General features: G+C 36.0%; 1 long non-coding RNA gene across 1 annotated transcript in view; it reads left to right on the forward strand.

The window, feature by feature from the left end:
- LOC117083553 overlaps window positions 1-18,385 on the forward strand; it is a 217,606-nt gene extending 199,221 nt beyond the window's left edge. Inside the window, exon 3 of the long non-coding RNA XR_004437121.1 lies at window positions 18,274-18,385. This is a non-coding gene — a long non-coding RNA (uncharacterized LOC117083553). The remainder of the gene's footprint in view (window positions 1-18,273) is intronic.
- Window positions 18,386-24,736: the final 6,351 nt, after the last annotated feature.

Genomic DNA, 24,736 nt, shown 5'->3' on the forward strand with positions numbered 1-24,736 from the left:
TTAAATAAGTAAGGCAGCACAAATGTGCTGGAAATGTGAGGTGTCTGGAATATGAGAGTCCTAACAGTGAGAAATATGTCAGAGTTTCATGGTTGTGGGATGCTTTATTGTCCTCCATTTCTCTCTTAAACATTCTATTAAGTAAGGAGTTCACTACAGAAAGGATTTATGATGCTGGGTCTTATTCAGATAAACGATGGCTCAGGTAAACCATAACTTTTCTTAAGGGGCTGCACCGGTATAACTCAGCATCCACTGGATGTTCTCAAACTACTCTAACTTGATGAATCATTCAAATGATAGAGAAATTATACAGCTCTAACAAATGGCGCCCTAATTCTTAGAAAGTTCTCAAAATCACTCTTAAAAAATGAAATGATAAATTTGATCTACACTAACATGCTGACATTTCTAATTTGGCTTATTTGTTAAATTCCATAAATTATCAGAATTAGGTGCTTAAAACCTGATGGAACTTTTTAGGCAAATACTATATTTTTTCAATGTTACTAAACTTTGTATCACCATGTTTATTACATACAAATAACCCAATGCCCAACCCTATACAGTTTTATTACTTGATCTTAACCATTATTTTACTTTAATTTTAATTAGTGAGTAATTCATTTTAAAGTCACATGCTACTTTTTAAAATTTTTGAATAAGACATGTACAAGACAAAAATTGTGTGTGTGTGTGTGTGTGTGTGTCTGTGTGTGTGTTTTGCTGGCAAAATTTTTTCTCCTTCCAATCCCTTTCCCTATCCTGCTATCCTCCCAGTTCCCACTCCATAGCACTCCCCACAATATCCCCTCATCCACAAATAAACACTGTTATTACATTTTTATATCTTTCCAAATATTTTTAAACATGAACAGGTAAGTAGCAATACGTATTAGCTTTTATTTTTTTCTCTCCAGCAGAGTAGCACACTCACTCTGCGCTGTGCCTTGCTTTGTTTTTCACTTCAAATATACATTTTGAAGATGTTGTCATACATTACCTAAGGGCTTCCTTGGCCTTCATCCATTATTTTAACATTTTAAAAAATGTCATTTGTCATAGATCTTATTACAAACCATTCTTGGAGATCAGAATGATACGAATGATTGTAGGTGCAAGTGCTACAGAAGGTCCCCAAACCAGCCATAACATCATTGTTATTTGTATGTGTTTAAATATGGAACTTACTAAGGTGTGGTTAGCCATTTCCTGTTTGAAATCTTCAGGAGAGATCCCATAATCAATTACTTATTTTTTAAGTTTAAATCAGAAGCAAAAGCTTCTCATATGATGTTCATGAAATCCATTGCGTTACTGAAGACTGGTTCATCTCAGAAATTAAAAAGTAACCCAGCTGGAATTCCTCTACATGAAATAGTTTTCAAAGATAAGCAGTCAGAGATCACTATGCCTCACCACAACAACAGGCATACTGTGCAAGTTGTGGCCCCTCAAGATTTCCCTGCCAGGAAGTTCTAAGGTGACTTTGAAACCAGTGATTTATTAACACTGGAGAGTGGAAGCAGAAACTCTTGACTTCTAACTCTATCTCAACTCTGTGGCAAAAGTCACTTCACGTGCAACATTCTTCATTTCATTAATGTGAAAGGAAATTGCACCTATATTCCAAAGAGTTCTCCCCTCTTATTCGTAAACCAATGTAGCCTTGTAAGAATATTAGATTAATATTTCAAATTTTCATATTTCACACTGAAACTGCTAATGTGTCCTGTTAACAGAGTCAGATGAATATACCAAATCTTTTAGTAAAGTGTAAACAAATGCTAACTTTGGAGATTATTGAAGTATAGAGGGCTGGGCCTGTCACTACCTTCAGAATGCTACATTCTGAACACTTTCCCTGGACACTTTCCTCTGTTCTAGTGAGTACTGTTGATCTTTGGTCTCACCTCTTTTCTGTCAGTGATGATGCTTCCCATCTCTATACCTCCTGCTTCCTGCCTCTACCTCCACTTCAGCAGTTCAATGCTGTTTTTCATCTTCTGAACACTGGGGTTTATTTTCCTTTACTTCTTGCCTCTTTTTTCCTGTGATTCCTTGATTTGGGAAAAGGCAGTAACAGCTTGGCTGTAGTGACAGTTATTAGCGCCCTTTGACAAAATTTCCAGTTCTCCCCATTCAAAGCATTTGGTAGATCTTTTTGGGTTTGGGTGAGGTCAAGTAACTAATTCTGGTCAATATGTTGTGGACAGCGGTATGTGTCACTTCCTGGATGAATACTCAATGGCCTGTGTGAGGCATAGGACATTTTCTCTTCTCCTCTGTCATAAGAATTGCAAATGTTCAACATAGTGGCTGACTGAGGCCTAGAGCGACGACATGAGGAAATCCTTCCTTACCAACCCAATATGGTTATAAGGTATGAACAAGAAATAACTGTTGGTTTGTTTGTTTGTTGTTTGTTTTAAACCACTGAGATTTGAAGGTGTTTCTTACCAGGGCCTAACCTTATATGTAGCCACTGAGAATGTTTCTTTCTTCTTGATGGTAAATGGGCAACACATCATAGTTTCTGGGTATATTACATAGTTATAGGGGAAGGTAAGGAGAGGCTACTCTTCTAGTGCTAGAGTGCTGGCATATTTATACTCTACTTCCAAGTTCAAAAGTTTTAGGGAGGCTGAGGACAACATCAAAGGTCCAATTAGGGACACAGAAGAAGATGCCATACAGAGCTAATGTTGGGACACTTAGCCTTGTTAAGATAATGTTAGGAAGGCCTATACAGCAGTCTTCCTAATGTAGACAGCATATCACAGAGTAAGAGGTTACTCAAGACACCATGTAGCATAAGAGGGAACACCAACTGATGTGCCACGTGCCTCTGGCTGACAAGCAGAGCACAGTCAAGAGAGCCAGGATGCCTCGGGTAGCAGAAGAAAGCAGAACTGAGTCATATATCTGCCTTTGAGGCATAGGCAGTCATTCCTGGAGGACTGGCAAAGACAAAAGGATTCCAAACCTGGGGCCACTGTACTGTATTAGTAATCAAGAGAGATGCCTGGACTAGGGGGTCAAAAGCACAATCCTGATTTAAGACTTGGGTATTAGGAAAGACTTAACCAGAGAAATCAGGCAGAGACTCAGTTATTGATATGAGATTAGAGCAAACACATTCCTGAAAATACTGAGTGATTATTAAGTTTCTTAGACCTTTCCTATCTGTGTTCAGTATTAAATCTTGATATTGGAGTGGACTTGATCATGCAACTAAAGGTCAAATTGTCCCAACCTTAGAAATAGGAGACAGGCCAAGCAAAGCAGATCTGGAACAACCATACAAGTTGAATAATAATTGTTTTCTTCTATTTCTGATTATTTTTCTGCTTTGCTCCTACTGGTCATCATATGAATAAGCCAAATTGCTGGAAGTGGCTAGCAAAGTAATGACAGAATAGACGAGATCAATAGTTTGACCAGAACTTCACTTATGCATCCCATATGGAGAGTGAACACATGAGGGTTCCCTCCAACCCTACATGCTTCTTTTTTAGCACCTGTTCCTGAGTGATGCACAGACGTGGCATTGCCTAGAATAATATCTTAAGATATTTGTTACTATATCTATTCGTCTTTATCACTATATATTTTTCTATTTCTATTTTACTCACTTCTCAATTTATTTTAGGAGAATTTTCTGTTTTATTTTTAATTCACCCAGCTTCCAGACCAGTTGTTCATTTTGTTTTTCAGTCTTGGCTTTCAGATCTGGTGCTCAGTAGTTTGTTCCCAAATATGACCTTGCTTGTCTTTCAATCAAATTTAGTATATCACTCCTACCCGCAGTTGTATGGCATCAGGTTGCCTCAGAGTTTATCTGCACTCACAAACCTTTACTTCAGTGCTACGCTAATGTGGCCATCTGGCTTGACTCAGCTTTTAAAACAGGATTCAGACAGGCTCCATGGCAGTAAATGTAACTATGCCTGCTGTAAAGGAAGCATCCTAATGCTTCATAGAATCAAAAGATGTTCCTTGGGTATAATCTTTCTTCCTATTCAGAAGACACATTTTTCCAATGTAATACAAGTCATTCGGGCAATTAACTTATGTATTTTATACAAATATAGAAAAATACAAATTTATTTTGAAGAAAATGTAGAGAAAAAGGAAAAATGAAACCTTTTGCTCAACAAAAGAGCAGTTTTATCAGCTGAAACAAACATAACTATATGCAACATACTATGTTTTAAAATAATTTTTGAATGAAACTCTGGAAGTCTCTACCACAAACATAATTTCGTCTCTGAATTGCTTTCAACCTGGACAAAAATTGTATACATTCTGTATTCCGAAAGAAGAAAAATAAAAGAAGAAAATCCAGACTAGATGAATTCTAAAGTCACTTTTAATATATGATTATAATTATTATTTTAAGAGAGATTTTCAGGTAGCAGCATCTGATTTGTTTCAAGAATTAATGAGAAATTTGCAATTTTATTTTATTTTAGTATTATCATACAGAAATATTCTGTAGCTAATCATGAGAACATCTGTATATTAAGAACAATAATTTATTGAGTTTCTTTTGCACCAAGCACTTGCTAAGATTTTACTCATGTGGTCTCATTTAATGCTCCCTATTGCCCTATATTAGTTTACAAGGGCTGCCATAACAAAGTATTACAGACTAGATGAATTAAACAACAAAAATGTATTTGCTCACAGTTCTGGAGGTTAGAATCAGGGTGTCAGCAAGGTTGATTCCCTTTGAGGGCCATGAGAGAAGGATCTGCTCTAGATCTCTTTCCTTGGCTTGTAAATTTCTGTCTTCCTCTGTCTCTTCACGTTATCTTCCCTTGGTGTCTAAATTTCTTCTTATAAGGACACTAGACATAAAGGATTAAGGCCCATGCTAATGATCTCATTTTAACCAAACCACCGTGTAGAAACCTGTCTCCAAATATAGTCACAGTCTAAGGTATTTGGGCTTGGGATTTTAGCATATACTTTTTTTTGAGAGGAGTACAATTCATCCTGTAGGCATCATGAGATACTTACCAGTATTTTCCCTATTTGAAAGATAAAGAAACTGAATAATTAGGATAATTCGTCTTGGATCACACAGCTAGTAAATAAATTTGAACCAAGTCCATTTAACTCACAGTCCTCTACTCTTAAATATTAGTCATTCTTGCTTTCAGAGAATTACAGTTATAAGGAATTGAAAGCTGCAATTCCTAAGTCTATAGTCACAGAGGAAGGTTATTTTAAGAGTTAAAAAAGTCTTCAATGGAAGTCAAGTACATGTTAATTATCAGAGGAAGAGGAAAAAAGAATACAATGCGTTTTAACTTTCAAGAGATGGATATTTTGCCTTAAAGTGTGTGATTACTTATAAAATATGTTTATCATTTTTCAGATGATAAAAATAATGCATATCTATTGTAGTACTTACATAATATTGAAATGTATAAAGAACAAAAGTTATAATCACACACAATTCTATTCTTTGTATCTAAATATTGTTAGTATTTTTCTTTCTGGCATTTTAAATAAATATATAATAATTATATATAGTTTTAAGACCTGCTTTTTTCACTTAAAAATAATACGTACTTTTTTTGCAGTTCTCTATTCTTTAACATCATTAAATTTTTCTGTAATTTTATATTGAAATAACTTCAGATATACAGAAAAGTTGCAAAAATACTGCAAAGACCTCTGGTTCACCCTTCACCCAGTTTTCTCGGTTGTTACTATTTAACCATATTTGTCTTCTTATTGTTGCCTTTCTATGAATGTGGTTGTGTGTACATGTTTCCCAACAAAAAGGACATTCAATTACGTAACCATATTATAATTATGAAAATGAAGAAGTTAATATTGATACAGTACAATTATTTAATATTTAGATTGTATTCAAATTTTTCCAGTTCTCCCAATAATGTCAATTATAGCGAAAGAAGAAATTCTGCCAAAGGATTCCATTCAAGTTTATATAATTTATTCATTTCTCCCTAGCCTTTAATTCTTTAAACTTTACCAGCTATTTAGTCTGTATTTGTATTTTATGGCTTTGATATTCTTGACCTATTTTAGGCCAGTTATCTTGTAGAATGCTACTCCCAGTTTTGGTTGGATATATTTCCTCATAATTGTATTTAGCTTTTGTGTTTTGAACAGTAATACTAAATGATATCTTGTTCCTTCGGTATAGTCTATCAGGAGGTATATAATATTGGTTAACCTGATTGCTTACGATATTAAATTTGATTACTTTATTAAAACAGTATCTGCCAGGTTTCTTCACCGAAAAAAATATACCATGTGACATTGACAAACATAGACAAATAAAACAAAACAAAGAGGCTAAAAACCACCCCACATATATATGATGAGTTTTTGACATAGATTCCGGACAATCCAGTGGAGAAATTTTTTTCAATGAGTGTGCTGAAAATTACAAAACCTTGTGAAAAAAATTAGCATCATCCTCGATTTCATACCATATACAAAAATATATTGAAATATATTTTATACTTAACTGTATGAGCTATAATTATAAAATGTCTAGAAGAAAGCATAAAGAAAATTTAGTGACTTTAGATTTGGCAAACATTTTTTAAATAAGACAGAACAATTTCAAACTGAAAACAAAAAATCTTTAAGTTGAATTTCATTCCAGTTAAAACTTTTGCTATTGAAAAGAGACTGTTTACAAAAATGAGACAGCAAAATACAGATAAGAAGATAATTTTTGCAAACTATATAACTGACAAAGCACTTGCATTCAGAATATTTATAATATACACAACACTCTTATAACACAATAAGAGAGAATAGACTAAATTTTTAAAATATTTGAACAGCTATTTCAATAAGGAGACATACAGATGTCAAATACACAAATGAAATGATGATTACTGCTATTAGTCATTAGAAAGACCAAATTAAAACTACAATAAGATGCCACTGCACTCTAAATTCAAAATTTAAAAGATTGACTATACCAAGTTTTTGAAAGGATGCGGAGGAAGTAGAACACTTATACACTGTGGTAGAAATGTAAAATGGTATCACTTTGAAAAAGTTTGGCATTTTCTTAAAACAATAAGCATACACACACCATAGAGTTCAGCTATTCAACAGTCTATATTTCACCGAAAGAAATGAAAGCACATGTCTATTTAAAGACTTGTAAATAAATGTTTGTAGGTATGTAACTTATAGTAGCCCAAAACTGGAAACAATCCATATGTCTATTAATATGTACATAAATAAGCAAATTTTGGTGTAGCCATACAATGGGATGTTACACAGAAATAAATAGAAATGATCTCTTGATAACTGCAGCGACATGGATATAATAATTATGCTGAGAAATAGAAGCCAGAACCAACCTCCCCAAAAAGCATATTTCTAAGAGTACGTGTAGAAAATTAATAAACATTTAAACTAATTTATAATTACAGAGGTCATGTCATTGGTGGCGTAGGGACAGGAATGATGAGAGCAAGGGAAAAAGAAGGAGGGATTAAAGAGAGACACAAGAAGATTTTTGGAAGTAAGGGATATGCTCATTATAGGATCTTGTTATTTTACATGCACTAATTTTTCAGCTTATGAAAGTATAATTGAGAAATGATAAACCACACATAGTTACATTGAAAACCATTTAGTTTTCACAGTTATATCTCAGTTAAACTTTCATAAAGCTGAAAAAATTAGAGACTCTCAGACAATAAGAAATCCTGCTTAAAAAATTCTAAACTATTTACAAAACATTTAAATTTTACAAATAAAAATTCATTAATGAGAATATATTAAAGAAAACAAATTAATAGGAAAAGAGAGAGGAGAAAGAATCCCAAGGAGCTAATATAGCAAGTACAAAGTCTCTAGAGTAGTAGACAACTTTTTAGTAACTGAAAGATAACGAATATGGCTAAAATTTTATAAGAGGTAGTAGTAGAGACTGGAATCAGATGAGGTTGGAGAGGCCAGCAATTATCTCTTCCTGTAGGGTCCTATGAGCCTCTTAAAATTTTTTATCCTACATTAAATGCTAAGGGATACCATTAAAGGACTCAAATAGCAAGGTACAGTCTAAATTGTAAAAGATTACTCTGGCTTGTAAGGGGAAAATAACTTAGAGGAGGACTATATTAGATTTCAGGTGATCAGTTTGAAGACTCTTTGAGTAACCAAGGTGAGAAAGAATGCTGGTTTACTCTGGGGTGTAGCAGTGGAAATGGAAGTAAATAAACAGTATCCTTATAATTTGCAGGCAAAAATTATAGTAAATGGGTCCGATGTAAGGGACTAACGATAAGAGATGTGAAAAGAAGGTTTCCAGTTTACTATCCTGAGAATGTGAAAAAATGGAGTGCCTAGCAGTAAGCTACAAAAATCAGCAGAATTTCTGTACACCAATAATGTTCAAGTTCAATGCCAAATAAAAAAAAAAATGCAATCCCATTTAAAATAGACACACACACACACACACACACACACACACACACACTACCTAGAAATACAGCTAGCCAATGAGGTGAAAGATCTCTACAAGAAAAACGACAAAATACTTCTTAAGAAAACAGGTGACACAAACAAAGGGAAAAACATTTTATGCTCATGGACTGGAAGAATTAATATGGTTTAAATGACCATATGGTCCAAAGCAATCTACAGATGCAATGCTACCAATGCAAATGTTTTGCAGAATTAGAAAACACTATTCCAAAATTTATGTGGTACTGAAAAGGAGCCTAAGCAAAAAGAACAAAGTCAGAAGCATGACATTACTCAACTTCGAACCATACTACAAGGCTACAGTAACCAAAACAGCATGGTACTGGTACAAGAACAGACACATAGACCAATGGAACAGAATAAAGAACCCTGAAATAAGGCTGCACACCTAAAACTATCTGATCTTTGACAAAGATGACAAGAATAAGTAATGGGGAAAGAACTCCTTATTCAATAAATGGTGCTAGAATAACTGACTAGCTATACACAGAAGAAAGAAGCTGGACCCCATCTCACTACACACAAAAACTAACTCAAAATCATTTAAAGATTTAAATGCAAGATCTCAGACGATAAAAATCCTAGCAGAAAAACCTAGGAAATACCATTTTTTACAGTCTTAGCCTTTGCTTTATGGCTAAATCCTCAAAAGCAATTGCAACAAAACAAATATGGACAAGAAAATCTAATTAAACTAAAGAGTTCCAGCACAGCAAAATAAACTACCAACAGAGTAAACGGACCAACTACAGAATGGGAAATAATATTTACAAACTACACATCCAACAAAGGTCTAATATCCAGGATCTATAGGTAACGTAAATAACTCAACAAACAAAAATAAATAACCCCATTAGAAAGTCAGCAAAAGATGAACAGGCACTTATGAAAAGAAAACTTGTATGTTGGCCATACAAGTGGCCAACAAACATATGAAACAATGTTCAGTATCACAAATCATCAGAGAGATGCAAATCAAAACCACAATGAGATATTATCTCACACCAGTCAGATGGCTATTATTAAAATGTTAAAAATTAACAGATGCTGGCAAGGCTGTAAAGAAAAGGGAACTCTTATATACTGTTGGTGGGAATGTAAATTGGTTCAGTCACTATGGAAAGCAGTTTGGAGATTTCTCAAAAAATGTGAAACAGAACTACCATTCAGTGCAACAATTCCATTAATGAATATATACCAAAAGAAAACAAATGAATTGTTTTACCAAAAAGACACATGCAGTTCATATGTTCACTGCAGCACCATTCACAATAGCAAGGACATGGAGTCAACTGAGGTGCCCAGCCACAGTACATTGGATAAAGAATCTGCTACATATGCACCATGGAATACTACACAGCTATAAAAAAGATGAGATCATGTTCTTTGCAGCAACATGGATGCATCTGGAGGTGATTATCCTAAGCAAATTAACCCCAGAACAGAAAACCAAATACCACATGTTCTTTTTTATAAGTGGAAGCTAAACATTGGGTACTGATACAGTTTGTCTGTATTTCCACTCAAAATCTTATTTTGAATTGTGATAATCCCCACATGTCAAGGGCAGGACCAGCTAAAAATAATTTAAATCCTGTGGGTGATTTCCCCCATGCTGGTGTCATGATAGTGATCTCATGATTTTATAAGGGGCTTCCCACTTCACTTGGCTCTCCTTCTCTCTCCTGCCGCCATATGAAGAAAGATGTGTTTGTTTCTCCTTTCACCATAATTGCAAGTTTCCTGAGGCTTCCCCTGCCATGCTGAACTGTGAGTCAATTAGACCTCTTTCCTTTGTAAATTACCCAGTCTGGGTATGTCTTTATTAACATCATGGGAATATACTAATACGGGTAGTCACTGACATAAAAATAGCCACAATAAACGTGGGGAGACAGGCAAGGAGAAAGGGATGAAAAATTGCCTATTGGGCACCATGGTCACTACATGGGTGATGGGATCACTGATACCCATATCATACAATCTGCACATATACTGAGTGTCACACAATATACCCACATAACAAACCTGCACATGTACTCTCTGCATGTAAAATAAAAGTTAAAATTATTTTAAAACATGTTATTGAAGAAGAAATGTGTAAGAGAAATTTCAAAAGTCACTTTGAATATAATGAATTTGATATATCTGTAAGACATTTAAGTGAAATTGATACAAAGGTAAGTGGATTTGTAAAATTAAGCTTCCTAAAGCATGATCTCTATTGAAGACATAATATGTACTTAACTGGGATATATAATCTCTGATTATTTCCTTAGTCCACATACCTTAAAAATTGAAATTCTCTATATGTATTTTTGGGAATATTACTATTTTATTTTATAAATACTTTATGCATTAAAATGTATATTTTTAGAAAACTTACACATTCTACATAATCCCTAGGAACATAGGGATGTTATTCTGTGTTAAAAGAATATCTGCCCTACAAGACCCTTGTCAGGGTGTTTATAACATATTTTAATTATATTCTTTCTTTACTTAAACTAGTTGAGTGATTTTATTTCATATGAAATTTAAAGAGATGAGATTAACTAGAGATCAACATGGGATTATCATTACCTAATGTATTTTTAATTGCTTTCTTCTGATCAGCCACTTTAACAAAGGTCTCTGTAGGATATTTGACTCTACATAAACTGGAAATTCTGTGGTCCAGAGAAATGATAGTAAAGATCAGCCTAGCTTCTGATCTTGGTAATTGCAAGAGGTTTACTTAAACATATTCAATTATATATTATTAGCAAACTAGCATAGTTTTGGTCATACTAAAGTGGCCACTGAAGAAATTTAGGCAACTTTTCTTAATGGAGATATAGGTAGGACCTAGAATTGATAAACTCATTTACCACAGGCACACAAATTCGTGACAAACGTTTAGAAAATAAATTTTTAACTGTCTCCTTCATAAGTCATCTGACAAAGATGCATATGAGAAGAAAAATTCCGATAAAAAGAACAAATGAAGCCAAATTAGATAAACATCTGTAGACTACAGCCTTTATAAAATAATTCCAAAACACTTATTTTCCGTTCACCATTCTACCAAAGATTTCCCTATGGAAGACCATTTCTAGAGGACTTTTGATTCAATTGTAATAGAGATGGCTTTTGGATACCATTATTTATAGAACATGACCAATTTTAAAGCCAAGTTTTCTGTATTAAAAGTATAATCAACCTGCAAATATATTCTTTTTTCTCAGAGGGAGAGTGGGACAGACAAATATTGTCTATATTTCTTTCCTTATAAGGAAATTCTGCTACAACTGCAGCTAAGGAGATATCTTCCTTTCAGTAAGCAGGTCATCCATTCGGTAAGCAGAGATTGAAATTAATTAATGTGACAATAAAAACCATTTTCTATTTTTGTTGCTACAGCAATGCAAGTGCTGAAACATGAAAATGAGTAAACACTGTTTTTTCTTATTTAGTCATATTTTCTTATCAAGTTCATGTTCAAGGGATAGGACTGCGTGTGTATATGGGTTTACATGCAATGTGATAAACTGCCTCCATGCAGTTATAGATTAAATCTAGGAGCTACATTGAGGGGAAATATTTGCAATGGAGAATGGTTGAGAAATTTATCCAGAGTACATGGATTCAATTCAGTAGTAGGAAGTATGTGTAAATCGAGTGAAAGTCATCGTCATGGATGAGAAAACAAGACACGTGTAAAGATCATTGTCTTCATATTAAGGCATGGTTTTGAATTTTTTCTAGTCTCAGTTGTCTCATTTATTTAAAAGGGATTAACAACAGTACCTAATTTAGGGGGAATCTGTGAACATTAAGCTTACATAAAAATATTTAGCCCAGTGCCTAGAATATGTTAAGTGCTTAATGTATGTTTCCTGGGTTTTATTTTTTACTTTTATTTTAGTTTCAGGGGTACATGTGAACGTTTGTTACATATGTAAATTTGTGTCACAGGGCTTTGTTGTACAGATTACATCACCCAGGTGTGAGGCTTCGCATGCGATAGTTTTCTTTTATATTTATTTCCTTCTTCCCACCCTCTACTCTGAAATAGACTCCAGTGTCTATTGTTTTCTTCTTTGTGTTCACAAGTGATACAGTTTGGCTGTGTCCTCACTCAAATCTTATCTTGAATTTCCACTTGTTGTGGGAGGGGCCCAGTGGGAGGTAAGTGAATCGTGGGGGCAGGTCTTTCCCATGCTGTTCTCGTGATAGTAAGTCTCATGAGATCCGATGGTTAGTTTAAGGGGGAATTTTCCTGCACAAGCTCTCTCTTTGCTTGATGCCATCCGTGGAAGATATGATTTGCTTCTCCTTGTCTTCTGCCATGATTATGAGGCTTCCCCAGCCACGTGGAACTGTGAGTCCAATTAAACCTCTTTCAAACAGCCCAGTCTCAGGTATGTCTTTATCTGCAGCAATGGACTAATATAGTAAATTGGTACCAGTAGAGTGGGGCACTGCTAAAAAGAGACCCAAAAATGTGGAAATGACTTTGGAACTTGGTAACAGGTGGGAGTTGGAACAGTTTGGAGGGCTCAGAAGATAGGAAAATGTGGGAATGTTTGGAACTTTCTAGAGACTTTCTTTTGTAAATTGCCCAGTCTCAGGTTTGTCTTTATCAATAGGATGAAAACGGTCTAACACAGTAAGTTCTCATCAATCAGCTTCCACTTATAAATGAGAACATGCAGTATTTGGTTTTCTATTCTTGCATTAGTTTGCTAAGTATAGTGGTTTCCAGCTCCATCCTTGTTTCCACAAAAAATATGATCTCAATTTTTAATGGATGCATAGTGTTCCCTGGTGTATATGTACCACATTTTCTTCATCCAATCTGTTATTCATGTGTTTTTAGATTGTTTCCATATATTTGCTATTGTGAATAGGACTGCAATGAACATTCACATGCATGTGTCTTCATAGTAGAATGATTTATATTCCTCTGGGCATATATCCAGTAATGGGATTCCTGGGTCAAATAGTAGTTCTGCTTTTAGCTCTTTGAGAAATCGCCACAATGCTTTCCACAATGGTTGAACTAATCTACACTCCAAAAGTGTATAAGTGTTCCCTTTTCTCCACAACATCTCCAGCATCAGTTATTTTGACTTTTTAGTAATAGCCATCTGACAAGTGTGGGATGGTACCTCATCGTGGATTTGATTTGCATTTCTCTAGTAACCACTGATATTGAGCTTTTTTTTCATGTGCTTGTTGGCTGCATATATGTCTACTGTTAAAAAGTGTCCATTTATGTTTTGTCCACATTTCAATGGTATTGTTTTTCTCTTCTACATTGGTTTAAGTTTCTTATAGGTGCTATATATCAGGCCTTTGTCAGATGCATAGTTTGCAAAATATTTCTCCCTCTGTGTAGGTAGTCTGTTTATCCTGTTGGTAGTTTCTTTTTGCTGTGCAGAAGCTCTTAAGTTTAATTACATCCCAATTGTCAATTTTAGCTTTTTTGTGATTGTTTTTGGTATCTTTTTCATGAAATCTTTGCCCATATCTATGTGCAGGATGGTCTTGCCTAGGTTGTCTTCCAGGGTTTTTATAGTTTTGAGTTTCACATTTAAATCTTTAGCCCATCTTAATTTTTTATAAGGTATAAGGAAGGTCCAGCTTTAATCTTCTGCATATGGCTAGCCAGTTATCCCAGTACAATTTATTAAATAAGGATTCATTCTCCCATTGCTTGTTTTTGCCAGCTTTGTCAAAGATCTTATAGTTGTAGGTGTGTAGCCTTGTTTCTGGGCTCTCTATTCTGTTCCACTGCTCTATGTACCTGTTTTTGTACCAGTACCATCTTGTTTTGGTTACTATAGACATGTAATATAGTTTGAAGTCAAGTAATGTGATCCCTCCAGCTTTATTCTTTTTGGTTAGGATTGCATTGTTAGCTATTCAAGCTATTTTTGGGTACCATATGAATTTTAAAATAGCCTTTTCTAGTTCTATTAAGAATGGCAGAGGGACTAAATAGTTTGTGTAAAATAGAAGCTAACAGGTCTAACAGAGCTGAATAACACAATGCAAGAATTTCACAGTGGAATCACAAGTATTAACAGCAGAATAAGCCAAGTTGATGAAAGAATCTCTCAAATAAGACAGTCAGACAAAAACGAAGAAAAAATAATAAAAAGGAAGGAACAAAACCTCCAAAAAATGTGGGTGTATTCATCATTCTCACAGTGCTATAAGGAACTACCAGAGACTGGGTAACTTATGAAAAGAGGTTTAATTGACTCACAGTTCCACATGACTGGGGAAACTTACAGTCATGGAGGAAGGCAAAGGGGAAGCAAAGTGTATCTTCCCATGGTGGAGCAGGAGAGAAAGAGCAAAAAGGGAAGTGCACACACTTTCAAACAACCATGCCTCCTGAGAACTCATTCTCTATCATGAGAACAACAAGGGGAAAGTCCACCAACCACCCTGATTCAATTACCTCCCACCAGGCCCTTCCCTTGACACATGGGGAATACAATTCAAGATGAGATTTGGGTGGGGAAATGGAGCCAGACCATATTATAGTGCCCCTGCACTTCCAAACTTTTATGTCTTTCTCAAATTTCAAAATGCAATCATGCCTTCCCAACAGTCCCCTAAAGTATTAACTGATTCCAGCATTAACTCAAAAGTTCAAGTCTAAAGTCTCATCTTAGACAAGGCAAGTCCCTTCTGCCTATGAGCCTGTAAAATAAAAAACGAGTTAGTTACTTCCAATATACAATGGGCTTACCTGCATTGGATAAATGTTCTCACTCCAAAGGGGAGACATTGGTCAAAACAAAGGCACTGTAGGCCCCATGAAAGTCTGAAAATTAGCAGGGCAGTCACTAAAATTTAAAGCTCTGAAATAAGCACTTTTGTTTCTATGTCTCATATTGAGGGCACGCTGATGCAAGGGGTGGGCTCCCAAAGCTTTGGGCAACTCTGTGTCTTTGGCTTTGCAGGGTACAGCCCTCATGGCTGCTTTCAGTGGCTGGCATTGAGTGCCTGCAGCTTTTCCAGGCACACAGTGTGAGGTGTTGGTGGATTTACCATTCTGGGGTCTGGAGGACAGTGGCCCTCTTCTCACAGCTTTCCCATGGGGACACTGTGCTAGGGCTCCAACCCCACATTTCCCCTCTGCACTGCCCTAGTAAAAGTTCTCCATGAGGGCTCTTCTCCTGCAGCAGACTTCTGCCTGGCATCCAGGCATTTCCATACATCCTCTGAAATCTAGATGGAGGCTTTCAAACCTCAACTCTTGCCTTCTGCACACCCGAAAGCCCAACACCACATGAAAGCCACCAATCCATAGAGCACACACCCTCTAAAGCAATGGCCCTAGGTGTACCTTGGCCACTTCTAGCCATGGCTGGACCATCTGAGACACAGGGTGCCATGTCCCGAGGCTGCAAAGAGCCCTAGGGGCCCTGAGCCTGGCCCACGAAACCAATTTTTCCTCCTGAGCTTCTAGGCTTGTGATGGAAGGGCCTGCCAGGAAGTTCTCTCACATGCTCTGAAGACATTTTTCCCATCATCGTGGCTATTAATATTTGGCTTATTTTTACTTATACACATTTCTACAGCTGGCTTGAATTTCCCCCCAGAAAATGGGTTTTTCTTTTCTACCACATGGTCAGGTTGAAAATTTCCCAAACTTCTATGCTCTGCTTCTCTTTTAAACATAAATTCTAATTTCAGACTATTTCTTTGTGGATTCAAATGACTATACACTGATAGGAACAGCCAGGCCAAATATTCAATACTTTGCTGCTTAGAAATTTATTCTTCCAGATACCCTAAATCATCCCTCTCAAGTTCAAAGTTCCACAGATGTCTAGAAGAGGGGCAGAATACTTCCAGTCCCTTTGCTAAAGCATAGCAAAACTGACCTTACTCCAGTTCCCAGTAAGTTCCTCATCTCCAACTGAGATCACCTCAGCCTGAATTTCATTTTTCATACCACTATCAGCATTTTGCCCAAAACCATTCAACAAGTTTCTAGGAAGTTCCAAACTTTCGCATATCTTCCTGTCAACTTCTGAGCTCTTCAAAGTGTTCCAACATCTACCCATTACCCAGTTCCAAAGCTGCTTCCACATTTCCAGGCATCTTGATAACAAGGCCCTATATTTCCTGGTACCAATTTTTCTGTATTAGTCATTTTCACACTGCTATAAAGAACTGCCTGTGACTGAACAATTTATGAAAACAATAAGTTTAACTGACTCACAGAGGCCTCAGGAAAGTTACAATCATGGCAGTATGCAAAGAGTAAGCAAGGACTTTCTTCACATGGAGACAAGAGAGACAGAGAGGGAAGGGGGATGGGACACACACTTTCAAACAATTAAATCTCATGAGAACTCACCCACCATCATGAAAACAGCAAGGGGGATGTCTAGCCAGGATTCAATCACCTCTTACCAGGCCCTTCCCTTGACAAGTGAAGATGACAATTCAACATGAGATTGCCATGCCATATTAATGGGATTATGTAAAGAAGCCAAATCTATGAATCACTGGCATCCCTGAAAGAAAGAGTGAGAAAGCAAACAACTTAGAAAATGTATTTTAAGATAACATCCATGACAACTTCCCCAAGCTTGTTAGAGAGACCAGCAATCAAATTCAGGAAATACAGAGAACTGCTGCAAGATTCTACACAAGAAGATCATCCCTAAGACACCTAATCATCAGATTTTCTAATGTTTAAATGAAAAAAAGAATGTAAAATGCAGCTAGAAAGAAAGAGCAGGTCACCTACATAGGGAATCCTACCAGGCTAACAAACAGACCTCTCAGATGAAACCCTACAAGTCAGAAGAGATTTGGGGCCTATATTCAACATTGTTAAAGAAAAATATCTTCAACTAATCTTGTTTTTATTGAGTTTAGGCTTTTCAATGTATTTTGGTAAAACACAAATAATTTTGCATGCATCTTAATGTCATTTATTCACTGGAATTATTAAAAGAGTCTAATTAAATAGATTCTGTGTACTAGGCGCAGTGTTAACTACCAGTGATTGAAAGATAACTTTGACATTGTCCCTGCCCTCAAAGAACTCTCAACTTGGTAAGCTAATTTGAACTTTTATAAATACTCTTAGTCCTCAGCACACAATTTAACATTTCATCATATACAGCTTTGCACTGTTGGTTATTATTTTCTGTCTATTCTATCAGATTCTTTTCTATTCTATAAGATTTTGTCTATCCAACTACAAAAATACAATTAGAGCAATAAGAGTACCTTCATTTCATTGAGCTCAGCTCCTCACTTAACATAGAAGGAAACTAAGGTCTTGGACTATTTGGGAAGAGGCCTACAGAGAGGAAGGGACAGCTCTAATTTCACATAATGACAGACTCAAAGCCATAGCTCAGGTCTCCATGCTCCTCTCCAAGACTCTTTTTTTCATTACACATACTAGATAATAAACTCTTAAGAGCATGAATTTGCCCTCCACTCTGTGGCACTTTCTACAGACTAGATTTCCTCTGTTCTGACAGTTTTAGGGCATTGTTTAGGTATTCCAAAACCTGTCTGTATGGCCAATTGAGAATAACATTATAATCTGTATTGTATGCAAGTTGCAGTAATCTCTGGGTACAAATGAGATTTCATTAAAGTAATAAAAAAAAATGGCTACTAGCTCCCTATCTCCTGATGCAAGACCTTAGTCCATTCTTGTTCATCCCTTAACAACTGATTACCTTGGAGCACCCCATAAAAATACAACGCAGGCCACACGTGTTCTTCTGTGTTCTTCAGCAGGACATCATTCTTCAGGCATTTTTCAAGGAATGTTCTTCCATGTGGCATGGCTGTCTCTCCACGCCTGCCTGCTCCTGATGTACTGAGGTCTGCAGTGGAAGGTATGAGTATCTTTTTGAGGGTGAAGCTCATGTTGGGGTACTGCTGTTAAGATGATGAAATCTCCCTCTCACCATAGAAGAGCCGTCAAGTGGCACATCCTAAGGGAAGTAGATTCTCACAGCATTTTATGAACAGATCTTATTCAGCTGCTAGATATTTACCTCTAATTTCTTTAGAGCTTCAAATTAGTCACACAAACCTGGTAAAGTAAGACAGAGGAAGGTGGTGAGGATGAGGGAAAACTCAGCTTTCCTTCCTCTCCCTTCTGTTGCCTCTCTGTGGGGTGGGGTGAAATACAGCAAAACCAAAAACCAACAGCATCTTTCTTTCTTTAGTTAAACAACCAAACAAAACCCTCCAGGGATATCAACTTATGTCATAGATGTTCACAGTGGTTATTGGCTATGAGTTTCATAAACGAACAGAAAATTCCGATTTCTTTTTTTTAAGAAACACGCTGCTAAACTTGTTTCACACAGAAAAAAAATTAAAACCTAGAGAGGCGAAATAACTATTTCCCACATAATGAAACAAATTGTACTATGCTGGGATTAGCACCCAGAATTAGGTCTGTGCCAACTGCCACTTCTAACAGCAGAGGGATACAACTGTCTCACTGTATTAAAAAACAACAATTAAAAATCTCACCTCTGTGAATAAAGTTAATAAAAGTTTTCTATTATGAATGCATGTGATATATCACGTGATGAGTGACATATAAATACATGTACATATATTCAAAGTTAGTTCTCTATACTTGAAATGAACCTTCACAGTGAGTTTCCTGATTGTGATATTAATACATTTTATTTAGGTACTACCCCCTAAAACAGAAAAGGATGTTAATATTTCCTCATCTTTCATATAAATAGAATACCTTGAAACAAATTCTGTATCACAGAATCTTTAGGACATCTCAGCTCTAGGCTAAAACTGTGAGAGAACACATCGATCTTTATTTCTAACTTTCTTTGAAAACTGCTTTTACTCTGTCCTTGCATCCATAATATGTGTGATGATACTTCCAAACCAAATACACCATTTATGTGTAAGATAGATAAGCCAACTTCAAGAAGCTCACTGAATATATTTTCACACTTTTTGAAGTTGTTGCTGTTAATGGAGCTGACTGAATTTGCAAAGTAACTCAATGCAGGTTTTGCATGGAAACAAGGTCATTGTCTTCATTACTTTGCTAAAATAACTTTTGCTGTGATAGATGGGCAAACCGTGATCCTGTGCTTAATTTTCTTTTTAAAATTCAGACAGATCCTCTCTTCTTGGTCAATCAGTTTTCTTATTTTGTAGCCTATGTGATGCTTTAATAAAAGAGACCTCTCTTTTGTTTTAAAACAATTGCTGCAATATATCTTTGTTTTTTAATGAGGTTAATTCTCAAACTAGTGGACAATGTTCTGATGGCCACAATGGTCTGTCTCCAAATAATCAAAATAGTTCTTTTATCTTTTAGTTTCTTTCTGTTTCTTCTTCAGAATCTGTTAAAAAACATGAACCTACAATACTCATTATGTTGCTTCAAATTGTCAAAGGCAGTTTGTCCTATACTAGCGTAAACTAAAAGATATGGCTAAGCTGTAGTGAGATTCAATATTTAGCATTCAAATGATTTTTGCAAATCAAAGGGGAGTATCACACTTAAAATCTCTTTGATATCTGTAAAGGGCATGAAAAGTTTCTATACTGTTTTTTTTTTTTCTTTTAACTCAATACTTTAAATTCTTAAATTTTTGAATATGTTTAATGACTTGTCTTTTATCAGATAAGCATTTTAAATGATGAACATACACAGGAAGCTCATGCCACTTTTAAATCCTTACAAGTCCCGGGGGTATCACCATAGTAACTTGAGAGTACATTATGATATTTAAACAAAAGCAAAGTGTCTGTTTTCAAATTGCCTCTTATGGTAAAGAGCTACAGGGTGAGTGAGGCGCGGAAATGGAGTGTGCTTGGCTTAGGTTCTGATGGCTCTGGCTCTTGGAGATGTGAATAATTCCATACGCACTGCCCTCGAGTGTTAATCACAGAAAAATCAGAGTGAACTTCTTTGAGAATTCTTTGAGAATTATTAATGTATTTATTTTTGAGCATTTAAAACATAGTAAAAATGTATTAATATTTCTACAGAAATTGTCCTGGTATTAAATTCTTGAGTAACTTAGAGACATACACAAAAACATATATATATATAACATTAAACATTTAAAACATTTGTATTGTGAATATTTGTTTTATTAGTAGGAAATATGTTTTAAAATTATATACTCTAAATCTTGTAACTGACATTCAAGAAATAGTTCCTTTCTTCATTATTCTTCATTAGACATGTAAGATGTTAATAATATTAACTTACAATTCTTCATGATTTTAACATTTCAAAACATCCATGTTCTGAGATATTTTTGTATATATTCTAGAATGTTTCTGGCTCTCTTTCTTAAGATGTCCAGAACTAGAGGTATATGCCAGCTGCAAAATGATATAAGTCTGAAAGCTTTTGAAGACAATAATTCTTTTACAAAAGATACAGACATCATTCTTTGTGAAGCAAGAATAAAATCATGCCCTTTATTCATTGTCAATGGACCTGTTCCTCCAGAATACATTACTATCTATTATCTAATAGCCTATTACAGACTGTAGAGCATGTAAAAGCAGTGATATTGCTCAGGGTCTAGAGATTTCATTTTTTTATTTCAATGCCATTATTAAATAACCCCTTAGATGGAAATTCAATACTGGCATGCTACATGATAAGCTATGTTAATAGCTCGTGTTATGCAAGAATTGAGCAATTATTTGAAACTTAATAGCAGGCCTGTGAAAATGTGTAATTGGACAGATTTCCATCCACTGTAATGTTATGTAGTTACCTTAGTGTTAGCAGATTAGGATGTGGTCCTTTGAAAAAAGCTCATGAAACAAGGCCAGGTTACTAAACAGAGGATTTCTTTTGTCTAGCTCTTTTGGGATGTGCAGGATAGAAACACTTGTGATTTGTTTGAACAGAAGCTGTAGTGCTAGAATGAGATTTGCACAGCAGAAACTTGACAATTTTTAAGTTCTTTAGTTTTATATATGTCCCCAAGAAAGCAGGGTTTTAAAAAAAAAGATAGAGGCTTTGTAAAATGAAGACTGTTTTAAAACGTAAACATATAGTAAATAGGAAGGTTAATTTAAACTTGTTCAGTGTTGCAGAAAAAAAAATAAGGAATCAGAAATGAAGAGGGAAAAATAATCACCAGCTGGTAGATTAGGTGTAATTATAATCAATGATGATGATGTTATTATATTCAGAAAGAAATGATACAGGGAAACCACAGTGGAAAGAAAGAGTCATCATGAAAACTGTAAAGCCTTGGCTTATCAGCAGGAGTCACATAGTTGTGTACTCCTTGAGTTGAAATAGATGGATCTTACAGCATTTCATAATTCAGTAATAATATCCTTTATTGTATACCAGTAAAAACAAATAAACCCCTATCTAATAAATCACTGATCTAAAAATTAAATCAGAGGTGGGATTTTTAAAGGGGGCTTTCACTTGAAATTCCGAGTATTTAAAGCAAAAGAAATTAAGGCAATGAACAAGAAAATTTACACACTGGGGATGAGGAAAAAATGGAAAAGGAAATAATTTGTTATGGGGTATAAATTCATGGCTCCTGTATATGCATGTGGTAGCTGAATAAACGACGTCCCTGATATGGTTTGGCTGTGTCTCCATCCAAATCTCATCTTGAATCCCCACATGTTGTGGGAGGAACCCAGTGGGAGGTAATTGAATCATGGGGGCAAGTCTTTCCCACGCTGTTCTCTTGATAGGGAATAAGTCTCACAAGATCTGATGTTTTATTAGGGAGAGTTTCTCTGCACAAGCTCTCTTTGCCTGCTGCCATCCATGTAAGATGTGACTTGCTCCTCCTTGCCTTATGTCATGATTGTGAGGCTTCCCCAGCCATGTGGAACTGTTTAAGTCCATTAAACCATTTTCTTCTGTAAATTGTGCAGTCTTGGGTATGTCTTTATCAGCAACGTGAAAACAGACTAATACACTCCCCATTCCAACAGTGTTTAAGTCCTAATCCTCAGAATGTGTGAATATGTTGTCTTACATGGTAAAAGAGAATTTGCAGATATAATTAATGATCTTGAGATAGGAAGATTATTCAAAATTATCTGGGTCAGCCAATGTATTATAATCACAAGCATCCTTATAAGAGGGAGGCAGGAGGATCAAAATTGGAGAGAGACAATGTAAACACAGAAGTAGAGGTCAGAGAAAAGAGAAGATGCTACCCAGCTGGTTTTTAAGATTGAGGAGGGTCTGTGAGCCAGAGAACATAGTCAGGGTCCAGAAGCTGCAGAAGGCAAGAGACCAGATTCTCTCCTAGGGTCTGCATAAGGCATGCAGGCCTGCCAACACCTTGATGTTCACCCACTGACACTGATTTTGGACTTCTGATCTCCAGAACTGTAATTTAATAATTTTTTGTTGTTTTAAGCAGCTAAGTTTGTTGTAATGTGTTACATCAATAGAAATCAAATATAATGCAGGATCTCTGTATACTAAGATGGTATACTATATGCTCTGCATATATTAGATTATAATATGAAGTTACTAAGCCTTGTGTCTTTGTAGTTGCAGTATACCTCCCTTAGAAGTCCTTTTATCTGTTGCAAGGATGCAATCTATCTATCCTAATTCTTAGAAACTGCCTTTCTTCTTTCTTCCTTTCTCAGCTTTCTGTTTAAAATATGCATATACATGACACCTGATTCTTCCCAGCCTCCTGGGCATGGAAACACTTCTATAGTCATGGCAATGTTAATAACTCAGATTTCATTGGCCCTTGTCTCTACTTTGGAGAGGCTCCACCTCCAAAATGTTCCTGGGAGTATCCAGAGGTTGCTTTACATTTGCTTACAAAACAAGCCATTTCTGGGGGATTACACTGCTCTCTGGACACTGAAATACTCCAAAGGGTATCTCCACCACATTTTGTTGTGCTAGTGTCTCCTCTTCTCTGGTATAAGTACCACTGCACCCCTCCTGGAGGCATCCCCAACATGTCACAATTCACAGGTTTATTTTTGTTAGTACTCTACTCTGCTAAATGAATTCCAGGCAGTGCTCCCAATATCTGACAGTTTTTAGTGACACAACATGGTTTCATGTTTTATTCAGGTCCCCTCTGTTATGGATCCCAAAGTGAATACAAATGGGAGATACCTGGGAAACTATTTGAATGTGGATGCCAGGCTGTCATCAGAATTGTCCCCTTCCCTTGACAACCTTGTGCTGGTATTCACTCTCTTTTCTCCATCTAGGAAGTCACGTCCAGCTTTGGCTGTGGCTTGAAGTTTGTGAAATCTCATGAAAATCAACTCATAGGAGGTTTTCTCCACCTGTTCACCAGTGATGACATATTGCCTCTTGGACTTGGCATGGATTCATGGTTACCTTCATTTTTATGCTTGTCTAAGCCTGATATTTTTAATGAACAAGGAGGGACTGTTTAGCATGCTTCCTCACGTGGCAAGCCATGATTACAACACTGATCTACTTGAAAAGATTGCTAGGTAAATAGTTTTTTGTCTGAAAAATAGAATCTCTTTTAAGTACTCAGTCTGAGGTTCTGTTGTCACAATATAAAGGATCCAATACACCTGTGAATGTTGTTTGCAAAGTTGTTATCACCTGCAGGGATTGTAAGAAGTTTTTATTCACCCCAACAGGAGAGGTGGATTTAAGATCTGCCCTGATTAGGTGGAGCCTCAGTAAATAGCCAGAAATGCTAACTGTGGCCAAAGTGGTTTGGTAAATGCGGAGTGCCATCAGTGCTTTCCATCCCTGTGACTGAGTAATGAGCGCATTAAAAATGATAATTTCAACTTTGAGCTAATAATTGAACTATTTTAATTAATAATTTTAACTTTCTTTATATCATTCAAGTGTGTTGTTAAAACCCAAAAACAAACAATAGTGATTCCACCCTTTACTCAAGAAATTTCTGTCTGCTTAGCAAGAACATGAGCCTCTGATAACAGCTCTGCCTTCATATCATTATCACTCTGTTGATGCATAACAAATTTACCTCAATATTAACATTTTAAAACAACAAAATTTTTTTATCTCACACAGTTTCTGAAGGCCAGGAATCTGGGAGCAGCATAGCTGAATGATTCTGAGTTTCCCCTGAGCTTATAATAAATGTGTTGCCTGGGACACCACTCATCTGAAGACTTGACTGGGGATAGGGGGTCTGTTTTCAAACTCACTCACTCCCATGGCTGTCGGCAGGAGACTACATTTCCTTGCCAATTGGGCTTCTTC

Source organism: Trachypithecus francoisi, unplaced genomic scaffold, assembly GCF_009764315.1.
Source record: "Trachypithecus francoisi isolate TF-2019V2 unplaced genomic scaffold, Tfra_2.0 Lachesis_group0, whole genome shotgun sequence".
Lineage (NCBI taxonomy): Eukaryota > Metazoa > Chordata > Mammalia > Primates > Cercopithecidae > Trachypithecus > Trachypithecus francoisi.